Source organism: Bos grunniens, chromosome 9, assembly GCF_055505025.1.
Source record: "Bos grunniens cultivar Pamir isolate PY7600 chromosome 9, Bosgru_T2T1.0, whole genome shotgun sequence".
Classification (NCBI taxonomy): domain Eukaryota; kingdom Metazoa; phylum Chordata; class Mammalia; order Artiodactyla; family Bovidae; genus Bos; species Bos grunniens.
Window position 1 is genome coordinate 76,821,781 of NC_141173.1, and position 11,963 is coordinate 76,833,743.

General features: G+C 42.7%; 1 long non-coding RNA gene across 2 annotated transcripts; it reads right to left on the reverse strand.

Annotated features, from left to right (window-relative positions):
• Positions 1-2,932: 2,932 nt before the first annotated feature.
• LOC147366211 (uncharacterized) lies at positions 2,933-11,597 on the reverse strand. 2 transcript variants are annotated; one of them, XR_015132439.1, is made up of 4 exons: positions 11,446-11,597; positions 7,106-7,216; positions 5,171-5,295; positions 2,933-3,198 (listed from the first exon to the last, which is right to left on the reverse strand). It is a non-coding gene; the product is annotated as an uncharacterized LOC147366211 (long non-coding RNA). The 2 variants fall into 2 exon arrangements; XR_015132440.1 differs by lacking the exon at positions 5,171-5,295.
• Between the last annotated feature and the right edge of the window lie 366 nt (positions 11,598-11,963).

Sequence of the window (11,963 nt, forward strand, 5' to 3'; positions counted from 1 at the left end):
GAGATCAGCCCTGGGATTTCTTTGGAAGGAATGATGCTAAAGCTGAAACTCCAGTACTTTGGCCACCTCATGCGAAGAGTTGACTCATTGGAAAAGACTCTGATGCTGGGAGGGATTGGGGGCAGGAGAAGGGGACGCCAGAGGATGAGATGGCTGGATGGCATCACTGACTCGATGGATGTGAGTCTGAGTGAACTCCAGGAGTTGGTGATGGACAGGGAGGCCTGGCGTGCTGCGATTCATGGGGTCAAAAAGAGTCGGACACGAATGAGCAACTGAACTGAACTGATGTGTTTACCTACCCAGTTTACCACTCCTTAGAAGCCTAAACCCCTTATCCTTTGCTTTGTCACTTCTTAGCAATATTATTGTTCTTTTGCTAAGATACTACATAAGCCCCAGTTCTAACCACCGCTTTGAATTATTCATCACTGAAGTTTCTCCTGTGATTAGCTCAGCATTTGGTAATAAAGTGTTTTCTCTCATTATTTGTTTGTTATTCTAATTTGCAGGGCCCCCACTGAAGAACCTACACATTAGAGGGGAAGTTTTTCCTCCCCTATAACTTCAATGTATATAAAGACATAATCTTAGATATCATGGATAGAAAGACTCAGTAACAAAAAGGTGCCAGTTGTCCCAACATTAACTTCTAAATATGGCATTCAGTTCAGTTCAGTCGCTCAGTTGTGTCTGACTCTTTGCAACCCCATGAATCTCAGCACGCCAGGCCTCCCTGTCCATCACCAACTCCCGGAGTTCACTCAAACTCACGTCCATTGAGTCAGTGATGCCATCCAGCCATCTCATCCTCTGTCGTCCCCTTCTCCTCCTGTCCTCAATCCCTCCCAGCATCAGAGTCTTTTCCAATGAGTCAACTCTTCGCATGAGGTGGCCAAAGTACTGGAGTTTTAGCTTTAGCATCACTCCTTCCAAAGAACACCCAGGACTGAAGGATCTCCTTCAGAATGGACTGGTTGGATCTCCTTGCAGTCCAAGGGAGTCTCAAGAGTCTTCTCCAACACCACAGTTCAAAAGCATCAATTCTTCAGTGCTCAGTCTTCTTCACAGTCCAACTCTCACATCCATACATGACCACTGGAAAAACCATAGCCTTGACTAGATGGACCTTTGTTGGCAAAGTAATGTCTCTGCTTTTGAATATGCTGTGTAGGTTGGTCATAACTTTCCTTCCAAGGAGTAAGCGTCTTTTAATTTCATGGCTGCAATCACCATCTGCAGTGATTTTGGAGCCCAGAAAAATAAAGTATGACACTGTTTCCACTGTTTCCCCATCTATTTCCCATGAAGTGATGGGACCAGATGCCATGATCTTCGTTTTCTGAATGTTGAGCTTTAGGCCAACTTTTTCACTCTCCTCTTTCACTTTCATCAAGAGGCTCTTTATTTCCTCTTCACTTTCTGCCATAAGGGTGGTGTCATTTGCATATCTGAGGTTATTGATATTTCTCCCGGCAATCTTGATTCCAGCTTGTGCTGCTTCCAGCCCAGAGTTTCTCATGATGTACTCTGCATATAAATTAAATAAGCAGGGTGATAATATGCAGCCTCAATGTACTCCTTTTCCTATTTGGAACCAGTTTGTTGTTCCATGTCCAGTTCTAACTGTTGCTTCCTAACTGCATATAGGTTTCTCAAGAGGCAGGTCAGGTGGTCTGGTATTCCCATCTCTTTCAGAATTTTCCACAGTTTATTGTGATCCACACAGTCAAAGGCTTTGGCATAGTCAATAAAGCAGAAATAGATGTTTTTCTGGAACTCTCTTGCTTTTTCCATGATCCAGTGGATGTTGGCAATTTGATCTCTAGTTCCTCTGCCTTTTCTAAAACCAGCTTGAACATCTGGAAGTTCACGGTTCATGTATTGCTGAAGCCTGGCTTGGAGAATTTTGAGCATTGCTTTACTAGCGTGTGAGATGAGTGCAATTGTGTGGTAGTGTGAGCATTCTTTGGCATTGCCTTTCTTTGAGATTGGAATAAAAACTGACCTTTTCCAGAAACACATAAAGTTCATGTGGAAAAAAATTTAAATAGCTAGAAAAACTAAAAGAAAAAAAGGAATGTGGAAGATTCAGTTTACCAGATATTAAAACATACCACAGAATCTTAATACCTACATGTCTGGTATATAAATAGAAAGACCTGTGGATTAGAAGAAAATTTCAAAAGTTTTCAGTACAAATACATTCAGTAATATAGTATATGATAAAGATGACATTTATATCAATAAAGATGGGTCTTTAGATTAACAGAACAACTGATTGTCCACATAAAGAAGAGATAAAATAAAATTAGATCTGTACCTCACATTACACATAAGGATAAACCTTCAATTATAGCAAGTATTTAAAAACAAAAGTTTTTAAAAATTGCAAAAGGTAATATAATGAATTCCTTGCTAAGCCTGGAGGAGGCAAGTCCCTTACATGACTGAAAGTCCATGTCATAAAATTAAAGAAGATAAACTACATATGTATTTTTAAATCCATTAACATAGCAAATATGCCATAAGCAAGGTAAATGACAAAATGATAAACTGGAGAAAAGTTGCAAATCATGTAACAAATATCACTCTCCTGAATAAACGATAAATTCCTAAGGCACTCCCAGAAATAAAGAAGACTAGGAAGAACCCAATAGAAAAACAGGTAGTCTATGCCATACCACCCTGGATGCACCAATCTCATCCAATGAAAAAGCAGGCAAAGCACATAAAAGACATTTCATAGAAAAAGAAATATTTGTAGCTAAATGGGTTACAAATTAATATGAGAAATACAGATAAAAATGGCATTCCTTTATCACGAAGGGGGAAATGATGCAGGCCTGTGCAGGAGAATCTGGCTCAGTGGCCATTGGATCTGGCAATCCCACATCTGGGCTTTTTCCCAACAGTTACATCTGCACACATAGTAAGTGAAAGTGTACAAGACTATTTATTGTGACAGGGTTTGGATGGGACCCAAATAAAACATGGCATATTTACAAAATTAATCCTTTGCAGCTGTGAAAAAAAAAACAAAATGAGCGCCTTTTCTGTACCAATGTACAGAGGTGTTCAGGCTGTCCAGTTAAGCAGAGAAAGCAATGTGCAAAGTTCAATACAATGTGGGCTGCATTTTTGTGTAATAAAATGAGGAGGGTGGGAACAGTATGTTCTGTCCTTATCTGTCAGCATCTGCAAAAAGAAATATTGGAAAGATAAATAAGTCAACACACCAAAAGTAGTACGAAAAGTAGGAAGTAAGAGAGGACAGGATTGATGGGAAGGGACAAGTGTGAAGTGGACTTCTTCCTGTGTACCTTTTATATCATTTTGATTTTGAACTGTCAATGTATTACTAACTTGGAAAAAATACAGTGTTCTTTGAAATAAGAGGTTATTTTCATTTCAAATGAGACAAACAACATGGTCTTGAACTCAAACAAGACAGTTTTTTAGTTTCCATACTTTCAGATCAAATCAGGTCAGATCAGTCACTCAGTCATATCCGACTCTCTGCGACCCCATGAATCGCAGCACGCCAGGCCTCCCTGTCCATCACCAACTCCCGGAGTTCACTCAGACTCACGTCCATCGAGTCAGTGATGCCATCCAGCCATCTCATCCTCTGGCGTCCCCTTCTCCTCTTGCCCCCAATCCCTCCTAGCATCAGAGTCTTTTCCAATGAGTCAACTCTTCGCATGAGGTGGCCAAAGTACTGGAGTTTCAGCTTTAGCATCATTTCTTCCAAAGAAATCCCAGGTCTGATCTCCTTTAGAATGGACTGGTTAGATCTTCTTGCAGTCCAAGGGACTCACAAGAGTCTTCTCCAACACCACAGTTCAAAAGCATCAATTCTTCGGCACTCAGCCTTCTTCACAGTCCAACTCTCACATCCATACATGACCACTGGAAAAATCATAACATTGACTAGACGAACCTTTGTTGGCAAAGTAATGTCTCTGCTTTTGAATATGCTATGTAGGTTGGTCATAACTTTCCTTCCAAGGAGTAAGCGTCTTTTAATTTCATGGCTGCAGTCACCATCTGCAGTGATTTTGGAGCCCAGAAAAATAAAGTCTGACACTGTTTCCACTGTTTCCCCATCTATTTCCCATGAAGTGATGGGACCAGATGCCATGATCTTCGTTTTCTGAATGTTGAGCTTTAAGCCAACTTTTTCACTCTCCTCTTTCACTTTCATCAAGAGGCTTTTGAGTTCCTCTTCATTTTCTGCCATAAGGGCGGTGTCATCTGCATATCTGAGGTGATTGATATTTCTCCCGGCAATCTTGATTCCAGCTTGTGTTTCTTCCAGTCCAGCGTTTCTCATTATGTACTCTGCATATAAGTTAAATAAACAGGGTGATAATACACAGCCTTGACATACTCCTTTTCCTATTTGGAACCAGTCTGTTGTTCCATGTCCAGTTCTAACTGTTGCTTCCTGACCTGCATACATGTTTCTCAAGAGGCAGGTCAGGTGGTCTGGTATTCCCATCTCTTTCAGAATTTTCCACAGTTTATTGTGATCCACACAGTCAAAGGCTTTGGCATAGTCAATAAAGCAGAAATAGATGTTTTTCTGGAACTCTCTTGCTTTTTCCATGATCCAGTGGATGTTGGCAATTTGATCTCTGGTTCCTCTGCCTTTTCTAAAACCAGCTTGAACATCAGGAAGTTCACGGTTCACATATTGCTGAAGCCTGGCTTGGAGAATTTTGAGCATAGCTTTACTGGCGTGTGAGATGAGTACAATTGTGTGGTAGTTTGAGCATTCTTTGGCATTGCCTTTCTTTGGGATTGGAATGAAAACTGACCTTTTCCAGTCCTGTGGCCACTGCTGAGTTTTCCAAATTTGCTGTCATATTGAGTGCAGCACTTTCACAGCATCATCTTTCAGGATTTGGAATAGCTCAACTGGAATTCCATCACCTCCACTAGCTTTGTTCGTAGTGATGCTTTCTAAGGCCCACTTGACTTCACATTCCAAGATGTCTGGCTCTAGGTCAGTGATCACACCATGGTGATTTACAACATGACTTCTCAGCTGTTTTCTCTTTATGGTACAAGTCATGGTAGATATTTACATCTAACCTCAAAATATCTCCCTCCTTGCACACTCACACCCTCGCACTTATCCCCATCAGTCCCTCTTCCCACCCACCTTGTCCTCTCTGAGTGAATGAGGGCCTTCACCTCCAAGCCTCTGACACCAGCTGTGTTCACTCCTTCATCAGATTTGTGTGCCATTTGCAGAAAGCTGAATCCAAAGCATTAAAAGCCATCATCCTACATATGTCCAGGATATAATTTAAAAAAGAAAAGAAAGCTGCTGTGAAACTAAAATACTTTGATAATGACAATAAACTTGTGAAATGAGGGTTGTCCTTGATTGGCTTCTATCTCCCATTCTAAGGACCACCTTCCACACTGTGCTGAACTCTTCACTGGGATGCTGAGTTCCCACCTGATACCCAACACCTTCCCATGATTAGTAAGAAGGGCTCTGATGTGTTGGGGACACATAAGGTAGCTGTTATTTATCATGTATTCATTTATTCTCTCCCTGCCTATTCCAGCTAGTGCTTTAGAAAGCTGGCAGGATTATTTTCTGGGTTTTTGTCTTTGTTTTTTTTCAATGGAAATAGAACCCAGGGAACTAAATAAATTCCCAATATCCCAAGAACTGCAAGTAGCAAAATCAGGATTGGAGTCCAGGTTCATCTCATGCCTAAACTTGCTTCTCTTGCCTGACCCATGTACACACTGTGCCTGTATTTTCCTCATGGAGCAAGTAAGATTCCTCCCTCCCTTCCCCTCCCTCCCTCCCTCCCCCTCCCTCCCTCTCCCTCCCCCTCCCTTCTCCTCCCTCTCCCTCCTGCCTGTCCAATATTCCTGCTGCTGCTGCTGCTGCTAAGTCACTTCAGTAGTGTCCGACTCTGCGTGACACCATAGATGGCAGCCCACTAGGCTCCTCCGTCCCTGGGATTATCCAGGCAAAACACTGGAGTGGGTTGCCATTTCCTTCTCCAATGCATGAAAGTGAAAAGTGAAAGGGAAGTCGCTCAGTCGTGTCCGACTCTGCGACCCCACAGACTGCAGCCTACCAGGCTTCTCCGTCCATGGGATTTTCCAGGCAAGAGTACTGGAGTAGGGTGCCGTAGCCAATATTCCTAGGGAGCTATTAAATGTGCTCTACTCATAAGGGCTAATAAAGTTGTAATAATGGCCTGTCATACACAAGAGGTAAGGTTCATTGAACACTAACTGTATGATAGCCACTAAGCAAAATGTTTTATTTATGCAATACTATCCTTACTAGATTTTTAAGAAGTAGGCATTACTATTACTTTCATTTTACAGATGAAGACATTTAGGATTAGAGGGCAGAGTGTTCCCAGGTTACGGTTAAGAAAAGGCAGAGCCTGGATGGGACCAGGCAGCAAATTGTGAACCTGGTCCTTGACCATCACACAGGTCTGCATCCCCCATTCATCCCTCCAAAGACACCTGTAGCTGAAGACAACAGTCTTGGAAAGCACAGGTATAATCACAAGAAATAAATCTGAATTAGTGAGCTCCTAATCTCTAGCTGGGAGATATTTGGTGCTTAAGGGCCTTTCTTAAGGACTTTCCCAGGTCTTTCAAATATGCATATTTCCTCTGTAGACTAGTCTTGGCTGCCCTGAAATCAATGCACGTTGAGTTTTTATAGTGAATCTAAAGAAAATTATCTTTCTCCTTTAGATCTCATGGGATTCACGGTATATGCTTCCAAAGAAACCATATCCACAGCTCAACAACTTGTATCCCTACAACATCTGGTCAGTCGGCAGCTTCCAGGGCCATGTAGTCTAATTTTTCAGCAACAAACCTCTTTTTTTCCAGCTCTTTCTAAGTGCAGCTTTCCCTTAGTCAGAGAGAAAAGCTAGAAATGCATTCTCAGGCAAGCATTTTCTCAAGAATGTTCAGGAAACTTTAAGTCCATAAGATGCTTTAGTCCCTTCCCAAAGTGTGAGTTAAATCATCTGGGGAAAAGCTTTCAATGGACAGGCACCACACATGCCTTTTTTTCTCACTGGAACTTAACCACACTTACCTCACACAAAAAAGGAAGGAGTGGTAGGAGAATCCTTTATGTCCTCTATTTCTCTTCCTCCATTTCAAAGTAGACTTGGTCTCCACCATCAAAAGAACAGAGGGATCACCACTGAAATGCAAAGAGAAACAAAAACATTCATTCTCTGCTGTTGTGATTCAATCGGCCCAGCTATAAACATATTGTTAAAGGTAGTTACCCTCCTTATAAGCAACTACTGTTATTTGAAGGGTCATTTTGACTGTATACTATTTTTACCTTTTCCCTGAGCTACTAGGGAAGCCCTTACCTTTCTGAAGTTTCTTTATTTGATTTGATTTTTTGGCTGTGGCATGCAAGATCTTAGTTCCCTAACTAGGGATCAAACCAGTGCCCCTTGCAGTGGAAGCAAGAGTCTTAACCACTGGACCACCAGGAAAGTCTCTCAAGCCTCTTTAGAACAATCCATTCTCCTATACAATTTTATTGTTTATGTAATACCTACTTGTTTACATATCACCTATGGCTGCTTTCATGCATAGAGTTGAGTAATTGGAAAAGACACCATATGGCTCAACACCACATGGCTCACAAAGTCAGAGATATTTCCTATCCGGCCCTTCACCCAGAAAAGTTGGGCAATCCCTGCTATGGAACGTCATCCATCTTCAAGACATAACCCTTAGTGGTTAAGGGTTTTATACTGGAGTCAAAGCAAGAATTCCAATGAGAATTCAGTGAGCCAGGTTTCTTAACTTCTTCTAAATGTCAGCCTTTTCATCTCTAGAACAATATCTACAAGAACAACACTGGCTCGTGGGGTTGTGAGGATTCTGTGAACTACCCACCACATGTAAAGCACAAACGATAATACTTGGGGCTTCAAAGGTGGCATAATGGTAAAGAATCTGCCTGTCAAGCTGGAGACATGGGTTTGATCCCTGGGTTGGGAATACCCCTTGGAGAAGGAAATGACAACTTATTTTAGTATTCTTGCCTGGGAAATCCCATGGACAGAGGAGTTGGGCAGGCCACAGTTCATGGGGTCACAAAGAGTCAGATATGACTTAGTGACTGATCACAATGATTAGTAATACCAAGAATCTTTTCATGTGCTTGTTGGCTCTTTGGCTATAGTATTTGAAGCAAGTCCTCAAGAAGAATTTGCTATTATTATCAATATTATGATGGAGATGATGATTGACATTTTGTCTAAGATTTATAGGCCTACAAGCATAATTGGAGAAGGCAATGGCCACCCACTCCAGTACTCTTGCCTGGAGAATCCCATGGACGGAGGAGCCTGGTTGGTGGGCTGCAATCCATGGGGTCGCAAAGAGTTGGACATGACTGAGCAACTTCACTTTCACTTTTCACTTTCATGCATTGGAGAAGGCAATGGCCACCCACTCCAGTACTCTTGCCTGGAGAATCCCAGGGATGGTGGAGCCTGGTGGGCTACCATCTATGGGGTCGCACAGAGTTGGACACTACTGAAGTGACTTAGCAGCAGCAGCAGCAAGCATAATTAAAAATCTGAGAAGACTTTTTAGGGGTAGAAACTTCTTGGTTTATCATTTCTTAAAGTCCTATGACCAGAGAATGGCTTGTCAGTGCTCCCTGGGGACCCTCCGGAGACATCAGGCAGGTGTTAGTATGAAGAGCCTGTCTTCCTCCAGTCCCTGCCTTCCTCCTCCTTCCTCACCTCCCTTTCATCTCTTGCTTATCACTCTTTTTCCTTCTGTGGTCTGGCTCTGCCTGTGAACTGCTTAATGTTTCAAGTGCAGTGTTTCCTCCCCCCTCATTTCCAGCAAAATGTACTTGTCCTGCCACTCAATGAGTTGGGGATCCAACTCCTAGCTCATTGAAAGCTGGTTGATCTGATAGATGAGCTAGTCTTGCTAACATATGAGTGTCTGAGGTTACCTCTTAGCACTCCAATAAGGTCTTTTGGACCTGTAATGCTCTACCCAAAGCAACCATTCTAATCAGTCTGGGAACTGCAGGCACTGGGGCAGCCAGCTAAGGAAGAGTTTTTAGGGCCAGAGATCATTTGGCCCTCTTCCAACTCACAGTGTATAACTGTCTATAAATAAAATGCACGCTAAGTCACTTCAGTTGTGTCCAACCAACTCCTTGCAACCCTGTGGACCATAGCTCACCAGGCTCCTCTGTCCTTGGGATTCTCCAGGTAGGAATACTGGTGTGGGTTGCTGTGTTCTCCTCCAAGGGATCTTTCCAACCCAGGGATCAAATCCACACCTCATAGCTCTCCTGCACTGGCACGCAGATTCTTTACCATTAGCACCACCTGGGATGCCCTCACCAGGGAGCAAACCCATGCCCCCTGCATTGGAAGGGCAGAGTCTTAACCACTGAAGTACCAGGGAATTCTAAATAAAATGAGTCTAGGATAATTGATAAAGGAATACTTGGGCATTTGTTCTGGTTAGCACAGGTAGGGAAGAGATCTGGAAACAAACACTTATCCTCTTACAGGTGCTAATGACACTTCATCAAGACCCCCTGAGTTGGATCACTAGCTTCATCATTACTTCACCCAGCTTTTCTCCCCAGCATCATGTCCCATCCTGAGGATGTAGGCCCTGCAAGAGACCCAGGATCTGGGATGAGAAATGGGGACAGCTTCTTGCTGCAATCAATTCTTGGTGCTCTAGCCATGAGAACACCTAATCCAAGCTGGGTTTTCTTCCAGGAATTTGAACTTTGGTTATAAATCCCAGGTATGAACATTCCAGAGACAAGGAAAGCAAACCTCAGATTAGCTGCTCAAGTTCCCACAGTAGATAAAATGGTGAGTCTTAAATTCAAATCTCTTAGACTCCAAAGGTGGCTCAGTGGTAAAGAATCTGGCTGTCAAAGCAAGAGACACGAGTTCGATCCCTGTGTCAGGAAGATCTCCTGGAGAAGGAAATGGCAACCTACTCCAGTATTCTTGTCTGGGAAATCTCATGGACAGAGGAGCCTGGCAGGCTAGAGTACACGGGGTTGTAAGAGTCGGACACTACTCAGCAACGAAAAACAAAACAAGACTCCAAGGCCCTTTATCTGACTGCCATACACACTACCTCTTGGGGAAAAAAAGATGGTTTTAACCACCAGTGATAAGCAATCAGGCTCTTTCACCACCTCAAAAACTAAATTTAATAACACGGGCCCTTCTTTAAATGTTTATAATAGAGGGACCAAAGTATTGGCCATGTTCACCCAATAAATTCAACACCTTATTATAAAAATCTTACCCAATTCTTATAGCATGCCCTGCTATAGAACCAACAAAGAGAATAGACACTGCTGCCTATGCTGCATCAGAATACTTTATAAGTTAATTTTTCCATGTCCATGCACTTGTGCTAGATGGAGACCTCCTTCGCCCCTGGGGCTTCCAGGCTCTGAAAGCATAGCCTGGGCCATATTTTCTTTCCTTCTGTCCTGCTGCTGCTGCTGCTAAGTCGCTTCAGTCGTGTCCGACTCTGTGCGACCCCAGAGACGGCAGCCCACCAGGCTCCCCCGTCCCTGGGATTCTCCAGGCAAGAACACTGGAGTGGGTTGCCATTTCCTTCTCCAATGCATGAAAGTGAAAAGTGAAAGTGAAGTCGCTCAGTCGTCTACGACTCCTAGCGACCCCATGGACTGCAGCCTACCAGGCTCCTCTGTCCATGGGATTTTCCAGGCAAGAGTACTGGAGTGGGTTGCCATCCTTCTGTCCTACAACTGAGCAAGTCAACTGTTTCTATTCACCTGTTAAAAACTCCTGTTATGTTTCTTTGTTGAATAGGAAGGAAAGACTGACCTAGAGTGTTTAGAATTAGAGTTCTGATGAATCTGATGATGAATGCCAAATGATATGGTACTTGCTTTCCATTGGATAGGTTTTAAAAAGTCATGTGACAATTCATTCCTAAAAGCCTATTATTTACAATATGTAAGAAATTACATCCTTTGCCGCTATTTAAGCTTACAATGACAAATTTCAGAACGTCAAGTTGAAGATACACATGGCAGTACTTACTTTCTCAAGTAACTTTAAGGTATCAAAGTAAAGAAGTTTGAAGATCAATGGATATCTGTGTTAACCCCCAGTACAGGGCCAGGGAATGGAGAGGAGTAGTCAGAGGATAGGCTGGAAGTGGTGACTGGGAAGTCTTGAAGGGCTAGGAGTGCCCACCATGGTGGTCACTTTCCTGAGGGGGACCAGGGCTCAAAGACAGGAGAGAGCCTGGCATATTTGGATATGACTGTCATGTAGCTTCAACACAGGCAAGTGGCTTTATAAAAAACGGGACTACGGAGGATGGTGGAGGTTCACCTAAGGAAAAAACAACCTATGCTAAAGATACCTTCTTATGAATTTCCTTCTTTATGATTCTGGGCTTAGGGTGATGGCTGAAATGGACTTGGATCCAATGAACCTGGGTTGCATCCCATCTCCCCTCCTCTTATCTGTGAGAAGTTGACCAAATGATCCTCTAGGTCTTTATTTCAGTATCTGTAAGGAGAAGAAAACTCAGAGTACTTATTCACAGAGCTGCTTTTAAAATTAAGTAAGATAACCCATATGAAGCATTTGGTACAATGTCTGGTATATAATAAGCACTAATAAATATTGGCTACTTATATTATTTCCAACCCTATACTGATCCAATCATTCTCCTGCTTAAAATCCTTGAGTTGTTTCCTTTTGCCTTCAGTAAGCCCAAACCTTCTAAAATTATCTGAAGCTTCGCCCTTCTGGTGTTTCAGTGGCAACTCCTATCCAGGCCACTTCCTAGAACTGGAATGAGAGGAGTAATATCGCAGTAAAGAAGTATCACCATGAGTAAGTTCAAATGTCACAGATAATGTGGCACTAAAGGGC